Below are 22,731 nucleotides of genomic sequence, written 5' to 3' on the forward strand. Positions count from 1 at the left end.
TTTCAATTAGTTATAAAATAAGAGGAGGGATAAAATTGACCCAGCTGGTGTTTGAACACAAAGCCTTTGAATGCTTTTGCTACATTCGTCTAGGACTCCAAGCCGCTATCCATTGCACTAGAGATCCGACCTGATTCAACACGGTGATCAGAGATTCACAAATAAAAAGATGACCTATCAGCTGTTGACCAACTTTATCAAGTTAATCGGACACTACCTTACATTTTGAACATTGAATTGGGTAAAAGATAATCAACAAACTACATGATACAGTTTGGGTAAGTCTTCTTAACCCTTGTCAAAGAATGTAGAAGACAGATGGGTATGTAATGACTTGATTAAGACTTTTTTGAAACATCTCTAATAGGACTCCCCATTCATTGGATCCTGAAAAGAGTATGCAATTGATATACCTTTTCTTTAACCAAGCCGCCTGAACAGGGACTTGAACCCTGGGCCCTCAGATTAAAAGTCTGATGCTCTCCCGACTGAGCTATCCAGGCTCGGAGAGGTCGCTCCACAAAATGACCTTATCAACATTTGGAAGTGTCCCAACTATCACTACGTTTCTTAAGATGGTTGCCGGTATTAAGTACTGAATACGCGGAATATAATAATGAATTGGTACTTCAAGCATTTGAAATCTCTTCAGTAAATTTAACCTTATTGTAAGTCCTGAAATTGCTACTATCTCATTTTTTTTGCTGACTTAGAAGTCATATGTTTTTATTGACATTGTGAAATTAAGGAAGGGCCCAAAATCTTACTTCTGAGTAAATTACATTTTCATAAGTACAGCTGCCAATTTCCTCTTCTGCAAAGATTGCGTAACTTGAATAGTATCTATTTAAAATAGACTTCCTTTCACTGCCCTTTTTGGTGAAGCAGAAGCATGCATGCACTGTTTATTACTCTTTTAAACAGTTATGAAATAAATAGGGATAAAAGTGACTCTGGTGGGATTCGAACCCACAACCTTTGAACATCTTTTTTACATTCACCTAGAAGTCCAATGCGCTATCCATTGCGCCACAGAGCCAATACACTCTGATGAGGTGCAGAGATATTCTGAAATGAAATAATGTTGATCAGCTTTATAAAGTTCATTTGATACTATAACCATGGATTTATTTTGAATATTGAATTGGGGAAATTATATTCACCGTCTCAAGTTACATGATACCTTAGGTAAGTCTACGTACGACTTAAGTTTAGTCAAATGGCACATGATATATGAGGCAGATGTGCATTTCACAACTCCATGAAAGACGTTTTTGCAATTTTAGTAATGGAATATCTTATTCGTCATGCAGGGGAACACAAAAAGAGCATCCAATTAGAGTAATTTTTCTTTAAAGGAAGCAAACGCCTGAACAGGGACTTGAACCCTGGACTCTCAGATTAAAAGTCTGATGCTCTACCGACTGAGCTATCCAGGCTCTGCTATACTCTGTCTTAAAATCAGCTAAACAAATGTGGACGTACACTGACCTACACTCTGTGTATTAATATGGTTACATATATTAGCAATCAAATTTGTAGAGTTTAATAACAAATTGATGTTTTAACCCCTTCCATGCTCATGACGAGCTCAGCTCGTCGTGCAGTACACTTGTCGTGTGCTTATGACGAGCTGAGCTCGTCATGAACAATGGATTTACAGATCATTCAGCACAGGAGGAAAATCTCCTGTAGCATTGAAGGTGTTAAGCATTTGAAATTTCAGCAGCACACGTAATCCATTTTAAATCCTGAAATTTGTACTATCTCATTTTCGGCTGACTTAGAAATCATGTGTCTAAAATGACCTTGTGAAATCAATAAAGTGCCAAATACTATTACTACCTACTAAATTACATACATTTTCAGCAGTTTCTTTGGGAACTTCCTCTTGGGCATAGATTATGCAATGTTTTCAAAGCAAACAGTCTCTGTTTAAGTAGACTTTCTTTCACTGCCATTTTGGTAAATGTTTCTGGTGATGCAGACGCAGGCATTGCTTGTTACTGTTTCAATTAGTTATAAAATAAGAGGAGGGATAAAATTGACCCAGCTGGTGTTTGAACACAAAGCCTTTGAATGCTTTTGCTACATTCGTCTAGGACTCCAAGCCGCTATCCATTGCACTAGAGATCCGACCTGATTCAACACGGTGATCAGAGATTCACAAATAAAAAGATGACCTATCAGCTGTTGACCAACTTTATCAAGTTAATCGGACACTACCTTACATTTTGAACATTGAATTGGGTAAAAGATAATCAACAAACTACATGATACAGTTTGGGTAAGTCTTCTTAACCCTTGTCAAAGAATGTAGAAGACAGATGGGTATGTAATGACTTGATTAAGACTTTTTTGAAACATCTCTAATAGGACTCCCCATTCATTGGATCCTGAAAAGAGTATGCAATTGATATACCTTTTCTTTAACCAAGCCGCCTGAACAGGGACTTGAACCCTGGGCCCTCAGATTAAAAGTCTGATGCTCTCCCGACTGAGCTATCCAGGCTCGGAGAGGTCGCTCCACAAAATGACCTTATCAACATTTGGAAGTGTCCCAACTATCACTACGTTTCTTAAGATGGTTGCCGGTATTAAGTACTGAATACGCGGAATATAATAATGAATTGGTACTTCAAGCATTTGAAATCTCTTCAGTAAATTTAACCTTATTGTAAGTCCTGAAATTGCTACTATCTCATTTTTTTTGCTGACTTAGAAGTCATATGTTTTTATTGACATTGTGAAATTAAGGAAGGGCCCAAAATCTTACTTCTGAGTAAATTACATTTTCATAAGTACAGCTGCCAATTTCCTCTTCTGCAAAGATTGCGTAATTTGAATAGTATCTATTTAAAATAGACTTCCTTTCACTGCCCTTTTTCGTGAAGCAGAAGCATGCATGCACTGTTTATTACTCTTTTAAACAGTTATGAAATAAATAGGGATAAAACTGACCCTGGTGGGATTCGAACCCACAACCTTTGAATATCTTTTTTACATTCATCTAGAAGTCCAATGCGCTATCCATTGCGCCACAGAGCCAATACGCTCTGATTAGGTGCAGAGATATTCTGAAATGAAATAATGTTGATCAGCTTTATAAAGTTCATTTGATACTATAACCATGGATTTATTTTGAATATTGAATTGGGGAAATTATATTCACCGTCTCAAGTTACATGATACCTTAGGTAAGTCTACGTACGACTTAAGTTTAGTCAAATGGCACATGATATATGAGGCAGATGTGCATTTCACAACTCCATGAAAGACGTTTTTGCAATTTTAGTAATGGAATATCTTATTCGTCATGCAGGGGAACACAAAAAGAGCATCCAATTAGAGTAATTTTTCTTTAAAGGAAGCAACCGCCTGAACAGGGACTTGAACCCTGGACCCTCAGATTAAAAGTCTGATGCTCTACCGACTGAGCTATCCAGGCTCTGCTATACTCTGTCTTAAAATCAGCTAAACAAATGTGGACGTACACTGACCTACACTCTATGTATTAATATGGTTACATATATTAGCAATCAAATTTTATAGAGTTTAATAACAAATTGATGTTTTAACCCCTTCCATGCTCATGACGAGCTCAGCTCTTCGTGCAGTACACTTGTCGTGTGCTTATGACGAGCTGAGCTCGTCATGAACAATGGATTTACAGATCATTCAGCACAGGAGGAAAATCTCCTGTAGCATTGAAGGTGTTAAGCATTTGAAATTTCACCAGCACACGTAATCCATTTTAAATCCTGAAATTTGGACTATCTCATTTTCGGCTGACTTAGAAATCATGTGTCTAAAATGACATTGTGAAATCAATAAAGTGCCAAATAGTATTACTACCTACTAAATTACATACATTTTCAGCAGTATCTTTGGGAATTTCCTCTGTTGGGCATAGATTATGCAATGTTTTCAAAGCAAACAGTCTCTGTTTAAGTAGACTTTCTTTCACTGCCATGTTGGTAAATGTTTCTGGTGATGCAGACGCAGGCATTGCTTGTTACTGTTTCAATTAGTTATAAAATAAGAGGAGGGATAAAATTGACCCAGCTGGTGTTTGAACACAAAGCCTTTGAATGCTTTTGCTACATTCGTCTAGGACTCCAAGCCGCTATCCATTGCACTAGAGATCCGACCTGATTCAACACGGTGATCAGAGATTCACAAATAAAAAGATGACCTATCAGCTGTTGACCAACTTTATCAAGTTAATCGGACACTACCTTACATTTTGAACATTGAATTGGGTAAAAGATAATCAACATGTCAAACTACATGATACAGTTTGGGTAAGTCTTCTTAACCCTTGTCAAAGAATGTAGAAGACAGATGGGTATGTAATGACTTGATTAAGACTATTTTGAAACATCTCTAATAGGACTCCCCATTCATTGGATCCTGAAAAGAGTATGCAATTGATATACCTTTTCTTTAACCAAGCCGCCTGAACAGGGACTTGAACCCTGGGCCCTCAGATTAAAAGTCTGATGCTCTCCCGACTGAGCTATCCAGGCTCGGAGAGGTCGCTCCACAAAATGACCTTATCAACATTTGGAAGTGTCCCAACTATCACTACGTTTCTTAAGATGGTTGCCGGTATTAAGTACTGAATACGCGGAATATAATAATGAATTGGTACTTCAAGCATTTGAAATCTCTTCAGTAAATTTAACCTTATTGTAAGTCCTGAAATTGCTACTATCTCATTTTGTTTGCTGACTTAGAAGTCATATGTTTTTATTGACATTGTGAAATTAAGGAAGGGCCCAAAATCTTACTTCTGAGTAAATTACATTTTCATAAGTACAGCTGCCAATTTCCTCTTCTGCAAAGATTGCGTAATTTGAATAGTATCTATTTAAAATAGACTTCCTTTCACTGCCCTTTTTCGTGAAGCAGAAGCATGCATGCACTGTTTATTACTCTTTTAAACAGTTATGAAATAAATAGGGATAAAACTGACCCTGGTGGGATTCGAACCCACAACCTTTGAATATCTTTTTTACATTCATCTAGAAGTCCAATGCGCTATCCATTGCGCCACAGAGCCAATACGCTCTGATTAGGTGCAGAGATATTCTGAAATGAAATAATGTTGATCAGCTTTATAAAGTTCATTTGATACTATAACCATGGATTTATTTTGAATATTGAATTGGGGAAATTATATTCACCGTCTCAAGTTACATGATACCTTAGGTAAGTCTACGTACGACTTAAGTTTAGTCAAATGGCACATGATATATGAGGCAGATGTGCATTTCACAACTCCATGAAAGACGTTTTTGCAATTTTAGTAATGGAATATCTTATTCGTCATGCAGGGGAACACAAAAAGAGCATCCAATTAGAGTAATTTTTCTTTAAAGGAAGCAACCGCCTGAACAGGGACTTGAACCCTGGACCCTCAGATTAAAAGTCTGATGCTCTACCGACTGAGCTATCCAGGCTCTGCTATACTCTGTCTTAAAATCAGCTAAACAAATGTGGACGTACACTGACCTACACTCTATGTATTAATATGGTTACATATATTAGCAATCAAATTTTATAGAGTTTAATAACAAATTGATGTTTTAACCCCTTCCATGCTCATGACGAGCTCAGCTCTTCGTGCAGTACACTTGTCGTGTGCTTATGACGAGCTGAGCTCGTCATGAACAATGGATTTACAGATCATTCAGCACAGGAGGAAAATCTCCTGTAGCATTGAAGGTGTTAAGCATTTGAAATTTCACCAGCACACGTAATCCATTTTAAATCCTGAAATTTGGACTATCTCATTTTCGGCTGACTTAGAAATCATGTGTCTAAAATGACATTGTGAAATCAATAAAGTGCCAAATAGTATTACTACCTACTAAATTACATACATTTTCAGCAGTATCTTTGGGAATTTCCTCTGTTGGGCATAGATTATGCAATGTTTTCAAAGCAAACAGTCTCTGTTTAAGTAGACTTTCTTTCACTGCCATGTTGGTAAATGTTTCTGGTGATGCAGACGCAGGCATTGCTTGTTACTGTTTCAATTAGTTATAAAATAAGAGGAGGGATAAAATTGACCCAGCTGGTGTTTGAACACAAAGCCTTTGAATGCTTTTGCTACATTCGTCTAGGACTCCAAGCCGCTATCCATTGCACTAGAGATCCGACCTGATTCAACACGGTGATCAGAGATTCACAAATAAAAAGATGACCTATCAGCTGTTGACCAACTTTATCAAGTTAATCGGACACTACCTTACATTTTGAACATTGAATTGGGTAAAAGATAATCAACATGTCAAACTACATGATACAGTTTGGGTAAGTCTTCTTAACCCTTGTCAAAGAATGTAGAAGACAGATGGGTATGTAATGACTTGATTAAGACTATTTTGAAACATCTCTAATAGGACTCCCCATTCATTGGATCCTTAAAAGAGTATGCAATTGATATACCTTTTCTTTAACCAAGCCGCCTGAACAGGGACTTGAACCCTGGGCCCTCAGATTAAAAGTCTGATGCTCTCCCGACTGAGCTATCCAGGCTCGGAGAGGTCGCTCCACAAAATGACCTTATCAACATTTGGAAGTGTCCCAACTATCACTACGTTTCTTAAGATGGTTGCCGGTATTAAGTACTGAATACGCGGAATATAATAATGAATTGGTACTTCAAGCATTTGAAATCTCTTCAGTAAATTTAACCTTATTGTAAGTCCTGAAATTGCTACTATCTCATTTTTTTTGCTGACTTAGAAGTCATATGTTTTTATTGACATTGTGAAATTAAGGAAGGGCCCAAAATCTTACTTCTGAGTAAATTACATTTTCATAAGTACAGCTGCCAATTTCCTCTTCTGCAAAGATTGCGTAACTTGAATAGTATCTATTTAAAATAGACTTCCTTTCACTGCCCTTTTTGGTTAAGCAGAAGCATGCATGCACTGTTTATTACTCTTTTAAACAGTTATGAAATAAATAGGGATAAAACTGACTCTGGTGGGATTCGAACCCACAACCTTTGAATATCTTTTTTACATTCACCTAGAAGTCCAATGTGCTATCCATTGCGCCACAGAGCCAATACGCTCTGATTAGGTGCAGAGATATTCTGAAATGAAATAATGTTGATCAGCTTTATAAAGTTCATTTGATACTATAACCATGGATTTATTTTGAATATTGAATTGGGGAAATTATATTCACCGTCTCAAGTTACATGATACCTTAGGTAAGTCTACGTACGACTTAAGTTTAGTCAAATGGCACATGATATATGAGGCAGATGTGCATTTCACAACTCCATGAAAGACGTTTTTGCAATTTTAGTAATGGTATATCTTATTCGTCATGCAGGGGAACACAAAAAGAGCATCCAATTAGAGTAATTTTTCTTTAAAGGAAGCAACCGCCTGAACAGGGACTTGAACCCTGGACCCTCAGATTAAAAGTCTGATGCTCTACCGACTGAGCTATCCAGGCTCTGCTATACTCTGTCTTAAAATCAGCTAAACAAATGTGGACGTACACTGACCTACACTCTATGTATTAATATGGTTACATATATTAGCAATCAAATTTGTAGAGTTTAATAACAAATTGATGTTTTAACCCCTTCCATGCTCATGACGAGCTCAGCTCTTCGTGCAGTACACTTGTCGTGTGCTTATGACGAGCTGAGCTCGTCATGAACAATGGATTTACAGATCATTCAGCACAGGAGGAAAATCTCCTGTAGCATTGAAGGTGTTAAGCATTTGAAATTTCAGCAGCACACGTAATCCATTTTAAATCCTGAAATTTGGACTATCTCATTTTCGGCTGACTTAGAAATCATGTGTCTAAAATGACATTGTGAAATCAATAAAGTGCCAAATACTATTACTACCTACTAAATTACATTTTCAGCAGTATCTTTGGGAATTTCCTCTTGGGCATAGATTATGCAATGTTTTCAAAGCAAACAGTCTCTGTTTAAGTAGACTTTCTTTCACTGCCATGTTGGTAAATGTTTCTGGTGATGCAGACGCAGGCATTGCTTGTTACTGTTTCAATTAGTTATAAAATAAGAGGAGGGATAAAATTGACCCAGCTGGTGTTTGAACACAAAGCCTTTGAATGCTTTTGCTACATTCGTCTAGGACTTCAAGCTGCTATCCATTGCACTAGAGATCCGACCTGATTCAACACGGTGATCAGAGATTCACAAATAAAAAGATGACCTATCAGCTGTTGACCAACTTTATCAAGTTAATCGGACACTACCTTACATTTTGAAGATTGAATTGGGTAAAAGATAATCAACATGTCAAACTACATGATACAGTTTGGGTAAGTCTTCTTAACCCTTGTCAAAGAATGTAGAAGACAGATGGGTATGTAATGACTTGATTAAGACTATTTTGAAACATCTCTAATAGGACTCCCCATTCATTGGATCCTTAAAAGAGTATGCAATTGATATACCTTTTCTTTAACCAAGCCGCCTGAACAGGGACTTGAACCCTGGGCCCTCAGATTAAAAGTCTGATGCTCTCCCGACTGAGCTATCCAGGCTCGGAGAGGTTGCTCCACAAAATGACCTTATCAACATTTGGAAGTGTCCCAACTATCACTACGTTTCTTAAGATGGTTGCCGGTATTAAGTACTGAATACGCGGAATATAATAATGAATTGGTACTTCAAGCATTTGAAATCTCTTCAGTAAATTTAACCTTATTGTAAGTCCTGAAATTGCTACTATCTCATTTTTTTTGCTGACTTAGAAGTCATATGTTTTTATTGACATTGTGAAATTAAGGAAGGGCCCAAAATCTTACTTCTGAGTAAATTACATTTTCATAAGTACAGCTGCCAATTTCCTCTTCTGCAAAGATTGCGTAATTTGAATAGTATCTATTTAAAATAGACTTCCTTTCACTGCCCTTTTTCGTGAAGCAGAAGCATGCATGCATTGTTTATTACTCTTTTAAACAGTTATGAAATAAATAGGGATAAAACTGACTCTGGTGGGATTCGAACCCACAACCTTTGAATATCTTTTTTACATTCACCTAGAAGTCCAATGCGCTATCCATTGCGCCACAGAGCCAATACGCTCTGATTAGGTCCAGAGATATTATGAAATGAAATAATGTTGATCAGCTTTATAAAGTTCATTTGATACTATAACCATGGATTTATTTTGAATATTGAATTGGGGAAATTATATTCACCGTCTCAAGTTACATGATACCTTAGGTAAGTCTACGTACGACTTAAGTTTAGTCAAATGGCACATGATATATGAGGAAGATGTGCATTTCACAACTCCATGAAAGACGTTTTTGCAATTTTAGTAATGGAATATCTTATTCGTCATGCAGGGGAACACAAAAAGAGCATCCAATTAGAGTAATTTTTCTTTAAAGGAAGCACCCGCCTGAACAGGGACTTGAACCCTGGACCCTCAGATTAAAAGTCTGATGCTCTACCGACTGAGCTATCCAGGCTCTGCTATACTCTGTCTTAAAATCAGGTAAACAAATGTGGACGTACACTGACCTACACTCTATGTATTAATATGGTTACATATATTAGCAATCAAATTTGTAGAGTTTAATAACAAATTGATGTTTTAACCCCTTCCATGCTCATGACGAGCTCAGCTCTTCGTGCAGTACACTTGTCGTGTGCTTATGACGAGCTGAGCTCGTCATGAACAATGGATTTACAGATCATTCAGCACAGGAGGAAAATCTCCTGTAGCATTGAAGGTGTTAAGCATTTGAAATTTCAGCAGCACACGTAATCCATTTTAAATCCTGAAATTTGTACTATCTCATTTTCGGCTGACTTAGAAATCATGTGTCTAAAATGACATTGTGAAATCAATAAAGTGCCAAATAGTATTACTACCTACTAAATTACATACATTTTCAGCAGTATCTTGGGGAATTTCCTCTTGGGCATAGATTATGCAATGTTTTCAAAGCAAACAGTCTCTGTTTAAGTAGACTTTCTTTCTCTGCCATTTTGGTAAATGTTTCTGGTGATGCAGACGCAGGCATTGCTTGTTACTGTTTCAATTAGTTATAAAATAAGAGGAGGGATAAAATTGACCCAGCTGGTGTTTGAACACAAAGCCTTTGAATGCTTTTGCTACATTCGTCTAGGACTCCAAGCCGCTATCCATTGCACTAGAGATCCGACCTGATTCAACACGGTGATCAGAGATTCACAAATAAAAAGATGACCTATCAGCTGTTGACCAACTTTATCAAGTTAATCGGACACTACCTTACATTTTGAACATTGAATTGGGTAAAAGATAATCAACAAACTACATGATACAGTTTGGGTAAGTCTTCTTAACCCTTGTCAAAGAATGTAGAAGACAGATGGGTATGTAATGACTTGATTAAGACTTTTTTGAAACATCTCTAATAGGACTCCCCATTCATTGGATCCTGAAAAGAGTATGCAATTGATATACCTTTTCTTTAACCAAGCCGCCTGAACAGGGACTTGAACCCTGGGCCCTCAGATGAAAAGTCTGATGCTCTCCCGACTGAGCTATCCAGGCTCAGAGAGGTCGCTCCACAAAATGACCTTATCAACATTTGGAGGTGTCTCAACTATCACTACGTTTCTTAAGATGGTTGCCGGTATTAAGTACTGAATACGCGGAATATAATAATGAATTGGTACTTCAAGCATTTGAAATCTCTTCAGTAAATTTAACCTTATTGTAAGTCCTGAAATTGCTACTATCTCAATTTTTTTTGCTGACTTAGAATTCATATGTTTTTATTGACATTGTAAAATTAAGGAAGGGCCCAAAATCTTACTTCTGAGTAAATTACATTTTCGTAAGTACAGCTGCCAATTTCCTCTTCTGCAAAGATTGCGTAACTTGAATAGTATCTATTTAAAATAGACTTCCTTTCACTGCCCTTTTTGGTGAAGCAGAAGCATGCATGCACTGTTTATTACTCTTTTAAACAGTTATGAAATAAATAGGGATAAAAGTGACTCTGGTGGGATTCGAACCCACAACCTTTGAACATCTTTCTTACATTCACCTAGAAGTCCAATGCGCTATCCATTGCGCCACAGAGCCAATACACTCTGATGAGGTGCAGAGATATTCTGAAATGAAATAATGTTGATCAGCTTTATAAAGTTCATTTGATACTATAACCATGGATTTATTTTGAATATTGAATTGGGGAAATTATATTCACCGTCTCAAGTTACATGATACCTTAGGTAAGTCTACGTACGACTTAAGTTTAGTCAAATGGCACATGATATATGAGGCAGATGTGCATTTCACAACTCCATGAAAGACGTTTTTGCAATTTTAGTAATGGAATATCTTATTCGTCATGCAGGGGAACACAAAAAGAGCATCCAATTAGAGTAATTTTTCTTTAAAGGAAGCACCCGCCTGAACAGGGACTTGAACCCTGGACCCTCAGATTAAAAGTCTGATGCTCTACCGACTGAGCTATCCAGGTTCTGCTATACTCTGTCTTAAAATCAGCTAAACAAATGTGGACGTACACTGACCTACACTCTGTGTATTAATATGGTTACATATATTAGCAATCAAATTTGTAGAGTTTAATAACAAATTGATGTTTTAACCCCTTCCATGCTCATGACGAGCTCAGCTCGTCGTGCAGTACACTTGTCGTGTGCTTATGACGAGCTGAGCTCGTCATGAACAATGGATTTACAGATCATTCAGCACAGGAGGAAAATCTCCTGTAGCATTGAAGGTGTTAAGCATTTGAAATTTCAGCAGCACACGTAATCCATTTTAAATCCTGAAATTTGGACTATCTCATTTTCGGCTGACTTAGAAATCATGTGTCTAAAATGACCTTGTGAAATCAATAAAGTGCCAAATACTATTACTACCTACTAAATTACATACATTTTCAGCAGTTTCTTTGGGAACTTCCTCTTGGGCATAGATTATGCAATGTTTTCAAAGCAAACAGTCTCTGTTTAAGTAGACTTTCTTTCACTGCCATTTTGGTAAATGTTTCTGGTGATGCAGACGCAGGCATTGCTTGTTACTGTTTCAATTAGTTATAAAATAAGAGGAGTGATAAAATTGACCCAGCTGGTGTTTGAACACAAAGCCTTTGAATGCTTTTGCTACATTCGTCTAGGACTCCAAGCCGCTATCCATTGCACTAGAGATCCGACCTGATTCAACACGGTGATCAGAGATTCACAAATAAAAAGATGACCTATCAGATGTTGACCAACTTTATCAAGTTAATCGGACACTACCTTACATTTTGAACATTGAATTGGATAAAAGATAATCAACAAACTACATGATACAGTTTGGGTAAGTCTTCTTAACCCTTGTCAAAGAATGTAGAAGACAGATGGGTATGTAATGACTTGATTAAGACTTTTTTGAAACATCTCTAATAGGACTCCCCATTCATTGGATCCTGAAAAGAGTATGCAATTGATATACCTTTTCTTTAACCAAGCCGCCTGAACAGGGACTTGAACCCTGGGCCCTCAGATTAAAAGTCTGATGCTCTCCCGACTGAGCTATCCAGGCTCGTAGAGGTCGCTCCACAAAATGACCTTATCAACATTTGGAAGTGTCCCAACTATCACTACGTTTCTTAAGATGGTTGCCGGTATTAAGTACTGAATACGCGGAATATAATAATGAATTGGTAATTCAAGCATTTGAAATCTCTTCAGTAAATTTAACCTTATTGTAAGTCCTGAAATTGCTACTATCTCATTTTTTTTGCTGACTTAGAATTCATATGTTTTTATTGACATTGTAAAATTAAGGAAGGGCCCAAAATCTTACTTCTGAGTAAATTACATTTTCATAAGTACAGCTGCCAATTTCCTCTTCTGCAAAGATTGCGTAACTTGAATAGTATCTATTTAAAATAGACTTCCTTTCACTGCCCTTTTTGGTGAAGCAGAAGCATGCATGCACTGTTTATTACTCTTTTAAACAGTTATGAAATAAATAGGGATAAAAGTGACTCTGGTGGGATTCGAACCCACAACCTTTGAACATCTTTTTTACATTCACCTAGAAGTCCAATGCGCTATCCATTGTGCCACAGAGCCAATACGCTCTGATGAGGTGCAGAGATATTCTGAAATGAAATAATGTTGATCAGCTTTATAAAGTTCATTTGATACTATAACCATGGATTTATTTTGAATATTGAATTGGGGAAATTATATTCACCGTCTCAAGTTACATGATACCTTAGGTAAGTCTACGTACGACTTAAGTTTAGTCAAATGGCACATGATATATGAGGCAGATGTGCATTTCACAACTCCATGAAAGACGTTTTTGCAATTTTAGTAATGGAATATCTTATTCGTCATGCAGGGGAACACAAAAAGAGCATCCAATTAGAGTAATTTTTCTTTAAAGGAAGCAACCGCCTGAACAGGGACTTGAACCCTGGACCCTCAGATTAAAAGTCTGATGCTCTACCGACTGAGCTATCCAGGCTCTGCTATACTCTGTCTTAAAATCAGCTAAACAAATGTGGACGTACACTGACCTACACTCTGTGTATTAATATGGTTACATATATTAGCAATCAAATTTGTAGAGTTTAATAACAAATTGATGTTTTAACCCCTTCCATGCTCATGACGAGCTCAGCTCGTCGTGCAGTACACTTGTCGTGTGCTTATGACGAGCTGAGCTCGTCATGAACAATGGATTTACAGATCATTCAGCACAGGAGGAAAATCTCCTGTAGCATTGAAGGTGTTAAGCATTTGAAATTTCAGCAGCACACGTAATCCATTTTAAATCCTGAAATTTGGACTATCTCATTTTCGGCTGACTTAGAAATCATGTGTCTAAAATGACCTTGTGAAATCAATAAAGTGCCAAATACTATTACTACCTACTAAATTACATACATTTTCAGCAGTTTCTTTGGGAACTTCCTCTTGGGCATAGATTATGCAATGTTTTCAAAGCAAACAGTCTCTGTTTAAGTAGACTTTCTTTCACTGCCATTTTGGTAAATGTTTCTGGTGATGCAGACGCAGGCATTGCTTGTTACTGTTTCAATTAGTTATAAAATAAGAGGAGGGATAAAATTGACCCAGCTGGTGTTTGAACACAAAGCCTTTGAATGCTTTTGCTACATTCGTCTAGGACTCCAAGCCGCTATCCATTGCACTAGAGATCCGACCTGATTCAACACGGTGATCAGAGATTCACAAATAAAAAGATGACCTATCAGCTGTTGACCAACTTTATCAAGTTAATCGGACACTACCTTACATTTTGAACATTGAATTGGATAAAAGATAATCAACAAACTACATGATACAGTTTGGGTAAGTCTTCTTAACCCTTGTCAAAGAATGTAGAAGACAGATGGGTATGTAATGACTTGATTAAGACTTTTTTGAAACATCTCTAATAGGACTCCCCATTCATTGGATCCTGAAAAGAGTATGCAATTGATATACCTTTTCTTTAACCAAGCCGCCTGAACAGGGACTTGAACCCTGGGCCCTCAGATTAAAAGTCTGATGCTCTCCCGACTGAGCTATCCAGGCTCGTAGAGGTCGCTCCACAAAATGACCTTATCAACATTTGGAAGTGTCCCAACTATCACTACGTTTCTTAAGATGGTTGCCGGTATTAAGTACTGAATACGCGGAATATAATAATGAATTGGTAATTCAAGCATTTGAAATCTCTTCAGTAAATTTAACCTTATTGTAAGTCCTGAAATTGCTACTATCTCATTTTTTTTGCTGACTTAGAATTCATATGTTTTTATTGACATTGTAAAATTAAGGAAGGGCCCAAAATCTTACTTCTGAGTAAATTACATTTTCATAAGTACAGCTGCCAATTTCCTCTTCTGCAAAGATTGCGTAACTTGAATAGTATCTATTTAAAATAGACTTCCTTTCACTGCCCTTTTTGGTGAAGCAGAAGCATGCATGCACTGTTTATTACTCTTTTAAACAGTTATGAAATAAATAGGGATAAAAGTGACTCTGGTGGGATTCGAACCCACAACCTTTGAACATCTTTTTTACATTCACCTAGAAGTCCAATGCGCTATCCATTGTGCCACAGAGCCAATACGCTCTGATGAGGTGCAGAGATATTCTGAAATGAAATAATGTTGATCAGCTTTATAAAGTTCATTTGATACTATAACCATGGATTTATTTTGAATATTGAATTGGGGAAATTATATTCACCGTCTCAAGTTACATGATACCTTAGGTAAGTCTACGTACGACTTAAGTTTAGTCAAATGGCACATGATATATGAGGCAGATGTGCATTTCACAACTCCATGAAAGACGTTTTTGCAATTTTAGTAATGGAATATCTTATTCGTCATGCAGGGGAACACAAAAAGAGCATCCAATTAGAGTAATTTTTCTTTAAAGGAAGCAACCGCCTGAACAGGGACTTGAACCCTGGACCCTCAGATTAAAAGTCTGATGCTCTACCGACTGAGCTATCCAGGCTCTGCTATACTCTGTCTTAAAATCAGCTAAACAAATGTGGACGTACACTGACCTACACTCTGTGTATTAATATGGTTACATATATTAGCAATCAAATTTGTAGAGTTTAATAACAAATTGATGTTTTAACCCCTTCCATGCTCATGACGAGCTCAGCTCGTCGTGCAGTACACTTGTCGTGTGCTTATGACGAGCTGAGCTCGTCATGAACAATGGATTTACAGATCATTCAGCACAGGAGGAAAATCTCCTGTAGCATTGAAGGTGTTAAGCATTTGAAATTTCAGCAGCACACGTAATCCATTTTAAATCCTGAAATTTGTACTATCTCATTTTCGGCTGACTTAGAAATCATGTGTCTAAAATGACATTGTGAAATCAATAAAGTGCCAAATAGTATTACTACCTACTAAATTACATACATTTTCAGCAGTATCTTGGGGAATTTCCTCTTGGGCATAGATTATGCAATGTTTTCAAAGCAAACAGTCTCTGTTTAAGTAGACTTTCTTTCTCTGCCATTTTGGTAAATGTTTCTGGTGATGCAGACGCAGGCATTGCTTGTTACTGTTTCAATTAGTTATAAAATAAGAGGAGGGATAAAATTGACCCAGCTGGTGTTTGAACACAAAGCCTTTGAATGCTTTTGCTACATTCGTCTAGGACTCCAAGCCGCTATCCATTGCACTAGAGATCCGACCTGATTCAACACGGTGATCAGAGATTCACAAATAAAAAGATGACCTATCAGCTGTTGACCAACTTTATCAAGTTAATCGGACACTACCTTACATTTTGAACATTGAATTGGGTAAAAGATAATCAACAAACTACATGATACAGTTTGGGTAAGTCTTCTTAACCCTTGTCAAAGAATGTAGAAGACAGATGGGTATGTAATGACTTGATTAAGACTTTTTTGAAACATCTCTAATAGGACTCCCCATTCATTGGATCCTGAAAAGAGTATGCAATTGATATACCTTTTCTTTAACCAAGCCGCCTGAACAGGGACTTGAACCCTGGGCCCTCAGATTAAAAGTCTGATGCTCTCCCGACTGAGCTATCCAGGCTCGTAGAGGTCGCTCCACAAAATGACCTTATCAACATTTGGAAGTGTCCCAACTATCACTACGTTTCTTAAGATGGTTGCCGGTATTAAGTACTGAATACGCGGAATATAATAATGAATTGGTAATTCAAGCATTTGAAATCTCTTCAGTAAATTTAACCTTATTGTAAGTCCTGAAATTGCTACTATCTCATTTTTTTTGCTGACTTAGAATTCATATGTTTTTATTGACATTGTAAAATTAAGGAAGGGCCCAAAATCTTACTTCTGAGTAAATTACATTTTCATAAGTACAGCTGCCAATTTCCTCTTCTGCAAAGATTGCGTAACTTGAATAGTATCTATTTAAAATAGACTTCCTTTCACTGCCCTTTTTGGTGAAGCAGAAGCATGCATGCACTGTTTATTACTCTTTTAAACAGTTATGAAATAAATAGGGATAAAAGTGACTCTGGTGGGATTCGAACCCACAACCTTTGAACATCTTTTTTACATTCACCTAGAAGTCCAATGCGCTATCCATTGTGCCACAGAGCCAATACGCTCTGATGAGGTGCAGAGATATTCTGAAATGAAATAATGTTGATCAGCTTTATAAAGTTCATTTGATACTATAACCATGGATTTATTTTGAATATTGAATTGGGGAAATTATATTCACCGTCTCAAGTTACATGATACCTTAGGTAAGTCTACGTACGACTTAAGTTTAGTCAAATGGCACATGATATATGAGGCAGATGTGCATTTCACAACTCCATGAAAGACGTTTTTGCAATTTTAGTAATGGAATATCTTATTCGTCATGCAGGGGAACACAAAAAGAGCATCCAATTAGAGTAATTTTTCTTTAAAGGAAGCAACCGCCTGAACAGGGACTTGAACCCTGGACCCTCAGATTAAAAGTCTGATGCTCTACCGACTGAGCTATCCAGGCTCTGCTATACTCTGTCTTAAAATCAGCTAAACAAATGTGGACGTACACTGACCTACACTCTGTGTATTAATATGGTTACATATATTAGCAATCAAATTTGTAGAGTTTAATAACAAATTGATGTTTTAACCCCTTCCATGCTCATGACGAGCTCAGCTCGTCGTGCAGTACACTTGTCGTGTGCTTATGACGAGCTGAGCTCGTCATGAACAATGGATTTACAGATCATTCAGCACAGGAGGAAAATCTCCTGTAGCATTGAAGGTGTTAAGCATTTGAAATTTCAGCAGCACACGTAATACATTTTAAATCCTGAAATTTGGACTATCTCATTTTCGGCTGACTTAGAAATCATGTGTCTAAAATGACCTTGTGAAATCAATAAAGTGCCAAATACTATTACTACCTACTAAATTACATACATTTTCAGCAGTTTCTTTGGGAACTTCCTCTTGGGCATAGATTATGCAATGTTTTCAAAGCAAACAGTCTCTGTTTAAGTAGACTTTCTTTCACTGCCATTTTGGTAAATGTTTCTGGTGATGCAGACGCAGGCATTGCTTGTTACTGTTTCAATTAGTTATAAAATAAGAGGAGGGATAAAATTGACCCAGCTGGTGTTTGAACACAAAGCCTTTGAATGCTTTTGCTACATTCGTCTAGGACTCCAAGCCGCTATCCATTGCACTAGAGATCCGACCTGATTCAACACGGTGATCAGAGATTCACAAATAAAAAGATGACCTATCAGCTGTTGACCAACTTTATCAAGTTAATCGGACACTACCTTACATTTTGAACATTGAATTGGATAAAAGATAATCAACAAACTACATGATACAGTTTGGGTAAGTCTTCTTAACCCTTGTCAAAGAATGTAGAAGACAGATGGGTATGTAATGACTTGATTAAGACTTTTTTGAAACATCTCTAATAGGACTCCCCATTCATTGGATCCTGAAAAGAGTATGCAATTGATATACCTTTTCTTTAACCAAGCCGCCTGAACAGGGACTTGAACCCTGGGCCCTCAGATTAAAAGTCTGATGCTCTCCCGACTGAGCTATCCAGGCTCATAGAGGTCGCTCCACAAAATGACCTTATCAACATTTGGAAGTGTCCCAACTATCACTACGTTTCTTAAGATGGTTGCCGGTATTAAGTACTGAATACGCGGAATATAATAATGAATTGGTAATTCAAGCATTTGAAATCTCTTCAGTAAATTTAACCTTATTGTAAGTCCTGAAATTGCTACTATCTCATTTTTTTTGCTGACTTAGAATTCATATGTTTTTATTGACATTGTAAAATTAAGGAAGGGCCCAAAATCTTACTTCTGAGTAAATTACATTTTCATAAGTACAGCTGCCAATTTCCTCTTCTGCAAAGATTGCGTAACTTGAATAGTATCTATTTAAAATAGACTTCCTTTCACTGCCCTTTTTGGTGAAGCAGAAGCATGCATGCACTGTTTATTACTCTTTTAAACAGTTATGAAATAAATAGGGATAAAAGTGACTCTGGTGGGATTCGAACCCACAACCTTTGAACATCTTTTTTACATTCACCTAGAAGTCCAATGCGCTATCCATTGTGCCACAGAGCCAATACGCTCTGATGAGGTGCAGAGATATTCTGAAATGAAATAATGTTGATCAGCTTTATAAAGTTCATTTGATACTATAACCATGGATTTATTTTGAATATTGAATTGGGGAAATTATATTCACCGTCTCAAGTTACATGATACCTTAGGTAAGTCTACGTACGACTTAAGTTTAGTCAAATGGCACATGATATATGAGGCAGATGTGCATTTCACAACTCCATGAAAGACGTTTTTGCAATTTTAGTAATGGAATATCTTATTCGTCATGCAGGGGAACACAAAAAGAGCATCCAATTAGAGTAATTTTTCTTTAAAGGAAGCAACCGCCTGAACAGGGACTTGAACCCTGGACCCTCAGATTAAAAGTCTGATGCTCTACCGACTGAGCTATCCAGGCTCTGCTATACTCTGTCTTAAAATCAGCTAAACAAATGTGGACGTACACTGACCTACACTCTGTGTATTAATATGGTTACATATATTAGCAATCAAATTTGTAGAGTTTAATAACAAATTGATGTTTTAACCCCTTCCATGCTCATGACGAGCTCAGCTCGTCGTGCAGTACACTTGTCGTGTGCTTATGACGAGCTGAGCTCGTCATGAACAATGGATTTACAGATCATTCAGCACAGGAGGAAAATCTCCTGTAGCATTGAAGGTGTTAAGCATTTGAAATTTCAGCAGCACACGTAATCCATTTTAAATCCTGAAATTTGGACTATCTCATTTTCGGCTGACTTAGAAATCATGTGTCTAAAATGACCTTGTGAAATCAATAAAGTGCCAAATACTATTACTACCTACTAAATTACATACATTTTCAGCAGTTTCTTTGGGAACTTCCTCTTGGGCATAGATTATGCAATGTTTTCAAAGCAAACAGTCTCTGTTTAAGTAGACTTTCTTTCACTGCCATTTTGGTAAATGTTTCTGGTGATGCAGACGCAGGCATTGCTTGTTACTGTTTCAATTAGTTATAAAATAAGAGGAGGGATAAAATTGACCCAGCTGGTGTTTGAACACAAAGCCTTTGAATGCTTTTGCTACATTCGTCTAGGACTCCAAGCCGCTATCCATTGCACTAGAGATCCGACCTGATTCAACACGGTGATCAGAGATTCACAAATAAAAAGATGACCTATCAGCTGTTGACCAACTTTATCAAGTTAATCGGACACTACCTTACATTTTGAACATTGAATTGGATAAAAGATAATCAACAAACTACATGATACAGTTTGGGTAAGTCTTCTTAACCCTTGTCAAAGAACGTAGAAGACAGATGGGTATGTAATGACTTGATTAAGACTTTTTTGAAACATCTCTAATAGGACTCCCCATTCATTGGATTCTGAAAAGAGTATGCAATTGATATACCTTTTCTTTAACCAAGCCGCCTGAACAGGGACTTGAACCCTGGGCCCTCAGATTAAAAGTCTGATGCTCTCCCGACTGAGCTATCCAGGCTCGTAGAGGTCACTCCACAAAATGACCTTATCAACATTTGGAAGTGTCCCAACTATCACTACGTTTCTTAAGATGGTTGCCGGTATTAAGTACTGAATACGCGGAATATAATAATGAATTGGTACTTCAAGCATTTGAAATCTCTTCAGTAAATTTAACCTTATTGTAAGTCCTGAAATTGCTACTATCTCAATTTTTTTTGCTGACTTAGAATTCATATGTTTTTATTGACATTGTAAAATTAAGGAAGGGCCCAAAATCTTACTTCTGAGTAAATTACATTTTCATAAGTACAGCTGCCAATTTCCTCTTCTGCAAAGATTGCGTAACTTGAATAGTATCTATTTAAAATAGACTTCCTTTCACTGCCCTTTTTGGTGAAGCAGAAGCATGTATGCACTGTTTATTACTCTTTTAAACAGTTATGAAATAAATAGGGATAAAACTGACTCTGGTGGGATTCGAACCCACAACCTTTGAATATCTTTTTTACATTCACCTAGAAGTCCAATGCGCTATCCATTGCGCCACAGAGCCAATACGCTCTGATGAGGTGCAGAGATATTCTGAAATGAAATAATGTTGATCAGCTTTATAAAGTTCATTTGATACTATAACCATGGATTTATTTTGAATATTGAATTGGGGAAATTATATTCACCGTCTCAAGTTACATGATACCTTAGGTAAATCTACGTACGACTTAAGTTTAGTCAAATGGCACATGATATATGAGGCAGATGTGCATTTCACAACTCCATGAAAGACGTTTTTGCAATTTTAGTAATGGAATATCTTATTCGTCATGCAGGGGAACACAAAAAGAGCATCCAATTAGAGTAATTTTTCTTTAAAGGAAGCACCCGCCTGAACAGGGACTTGAACCCTGGACCCTCAGATTAAAAGTCTGATGCTCTACCGACTGAGCTATCCAGGCTCTGCTATACTCTGTCTTAAAATCAGCTAAACAAATGTGGACGTACACTGACCTACACTCTGTGTATTAATATGGTTACATATATTAGCAATCAAATTTGTAGAGTTTAATAACAAATTGATGTTTTAACCCCTTCCATGCTCATGACGAGCTCAGCTCGTCGTGCAGTACACTTGTCGTGTGCTTATGACGAGCTGAGCTCGTCATGAACAATGGATTTACAGATCATTCAGCACAGGAGGAAAATCTCCTGTAGCATTGAAGGTGTTAAGCATTTGAAATTTCAGCAGCACACGTAATCCATTTTAAATCCTGAAATTTGGACTATCTCATTTTCGGCTGACTTAGAAATCATGTGTCTAAAATGACATTGTGAAATCAATAAAGTGCCAAATACTATTACTACCTACTAAATTACATTTTCAGCAGTATCTTTGGGAATTTCCTCTTGGGCATAGATTATGCAATGTTTTCAAAGCAAACAGTCTCTGTTTAAGTAGACTTTCTTTCACTGCCATGTTGGTAAATGTTTCTGGTGATGCAGACGCAGGCATTGCTTGTTACTGTTTCAATTAGTTATAAAATAAGAGGAGGGATAAAATTGACCCAGCTGGTGTTTGAACACAAAGCCTTTGAATGCTTTTGCTACATTCGTCTAGGACTCCAAGCCGCTATCCATTGCACTAGAGATCCGACCTGATTCAACACGGTGATCAGAGATTCACAAATAAAAAGATGACCTATCAGCTGTTGACCAACTTTATCAAGTTAATCGGACACTACCTTACATTTTGAACATTGAATTGGGTAAAAGATAATCAACATGTCAAACTACATGATACAGTTTGGGTAAGTCTTCTTAACCCTTGTCAAAGAATGTAGAAGACAGATGGGTATGTAATGACTTGATTAAGACTATTTTGAAACATCTCTAATAGGACTCCCCATTCATTGGATCCTGAAAAGAGTATGCAATTGATATACCTTTTCTTTAACCAAGCCGCCTGAACAGGGACTTGAACCCTGGGCCCTCAGATTAAAAGTCTGATGCTCTCCCGACTGAGCTATCCAGGCTCGGAGAGGTCGCTCCACAAAATGACCTTATCAACATTTGGAAGTGTCCCAACTATCACTACGTTTCTTAAGATGGTTGCCGGTATTAAGTACTGAATACGCGGAATAT

The 22,731-nt window shown here is 37.2% G+C and overlaps 15 non-coding genes across 15 annotated transcripts; all 15 read right to left on the bottom strand.

The window, feature by feature from the left end:
- Positions 1-948: 948 nt before the first annotated feature.
- Positions 949-1,039, bottom strand: TRNAR-UCU (transfer RNA arginine (anticodon UCU)). The gene is given in 2 exon segments: positions 949-984; positions 1,003-1,039. It is a non-coding gene; the product is annotated as a tRNA-Arg (tRNA).
- A 1,918-nt stretch (positions 1,040-2,957) lies between these two features.
- Positions 2,958-3,048, bottom strand: TRNAR-UCU (transfer RNA arginine (anticodon UCU)). Its single transcript is given in 2 exon segments — positions 2,958-2,993; positions 3,012-3,048. It is a non-coding gene; the product is annotated as a tRNA-Arg (tRNA).
- Positions 3,049-3,375: 327 nt separating this feature from the next.
- Positions 3,376-3,448, bottom strand: TRNAK-UUU (transfer RNA lysine (anticodon UUU)). The gene has a single exon. It is a non-coding gene; the product is annotated as a tRNA-Lys (tRNA).
- Positions 3,449-4,974: 1,526 nt separating this feature from the next.
- TRNAR-UCU (transfer RNA arginine (anticodon UCU)) lies at positions 4,975-5,065 on the bottom strand. The gene is given in 2 exon segments: positions 4,975-5,010; positions 5,029-5,065. It is a non-coding gene; the product is annotated as a tRNA-Arg (tRNA).
- Positions 5,066-5,392: 327 nt separating this feature from the next.
- Positions 5,393-5,465, bottom strand: TRNAK-UUU (transfer RNA lysine (anticodon UUU)). The gene has a single exon. It is a non-coding gene; the product is annotated as a tRNA-Lys (tRNA).
- A 1,944-nt stretch (positions 5,466-7,409) lies between these two features.
- TRNAK-UUU (transfer RNA lysine (anticodon UUU)) lies at positions 7,410-7,482 on the bottom strand. Its single transcript has one exon. It is a non-coding gene; the product is annotated as a tRNA-Lys (tRNA).
- A 1,519-nt stretch (positions 7,483-9,001) lies between these two features.
- Positions 9,002-9,092, bottom strand: TRNAR-UCU (transfer RNA arginine (anticodon UCU)). The gene is given in 2 exon segments: positions 9,002-9,037; positions 9,056-9,092. It is a non-coding gene; the product is annotated as a tRNA-Arg (tRNA).
- A 327-nt stretch (positions 9,093-9,419) lies between these two features.
- On the bottom strand, positions 9,420-9,492 carry TRNAK-UUU (transfer RNA lysine (anticodon UUU)). The gene has a single exon. It is a non-coding gene; the product is annotated as a tRNA-Lys (tRNA).
- A 1,519-nt stretch (positions 9,493-11,011) lies between these two features.
- On the bottom strand, positions 11,012-11,102 carry TRNAR-UCU (transfer RNA arginine (anticodon UCU)). Its single transcript is given in 2 exon segments — positions 11,012-11,047; positions 11,066-11,102. It is a non-coding gene; the product is annotated as a tRNA-Arg (tRNA).
- A 2,336-nt stretch (positions 11,103-13,438) lies between these two features.
- Positions 13,439-13,511, bottom strand: TRNAK-UUU (transfer RNA lysine (anticodon UUU)). The gene has a single exon. It is a non-coding gene; the product is annotated as a tRNA-Lys (tRNA).
- A 1,936-nt stretch (positions 13,512-15,447) lies between these two features.
- TRNAK-UUU (transfer RNA lysine (anticodon UUU)) lies at positions 15,448-15,520 on the bottom strand. Its single transcript has one exon. It is a non-coding gene; the product is annotated as a tRNA-Lys (tRNA).
- Positions 15,521-17,456: 1,936 nt separating this feature from the next.
- Positions 17,457-17,529, bottom strand: TRNAK-UUU (transfer RNA lysine (anticodon UUU)). Its single transcript has one exon. It is a non-coding gene; the product is annotated as a tRNA-Lys (tRNA).
- A 1,936-nt stretch (positions 17,530-19,465) lies between these two features.
- Positions 19,466-19,538, bottom strand: TRNAK-UUU (transfer RNA lysine (anticodon UUU)). Its single transcript has one exon. It is a non-coding gene; the product is annotated as a tRNA-Lys (tRNA).
- A 1,519-nt stretch (positions 19,539-21,057) lies between these two features.
- TRNAR-UCU (transfer RNA arginine (anticodon UCU)) lies at positions 21,058-21,148 on the bottom strand. Its single transcript is given in 2 exon segments — positions 21,058-21,093; positions 21,112-21,148. It is a non-coding gene; the product is annotated as a tRNA-Arg (tRNA).
- A 327-nt stretch (positions 21,149-21,475) lies between these two features.
- TRNAK-UUU (transfer RNA lysine (anticodon UUU)) lies at positions 21,476-21,548 on the bottom strand. Its single transcript has one exon. It is a non-coding gene; the product is annotated as a tRNA-Lys (tRNA).
- Positions 21,549-22,731: the final 1,183 nt, after the last annotated feature.

The sequence above is a fragment of the Lissotriton helveticus genome, chromosome 1_1 (assembly GCF_964261635.1).
Source record: "Lissotriton helveticus chromosome 1_1, aLisHel1.1, whole genome shotgun sequence".
NCBI classification, from domain to species: domain Eukaryota; kingdom Metazoa; phylum Chordata; class Amphibia; order Caudata; family Salamandridae; genus Lissotriton; species Lissotriton helveticus.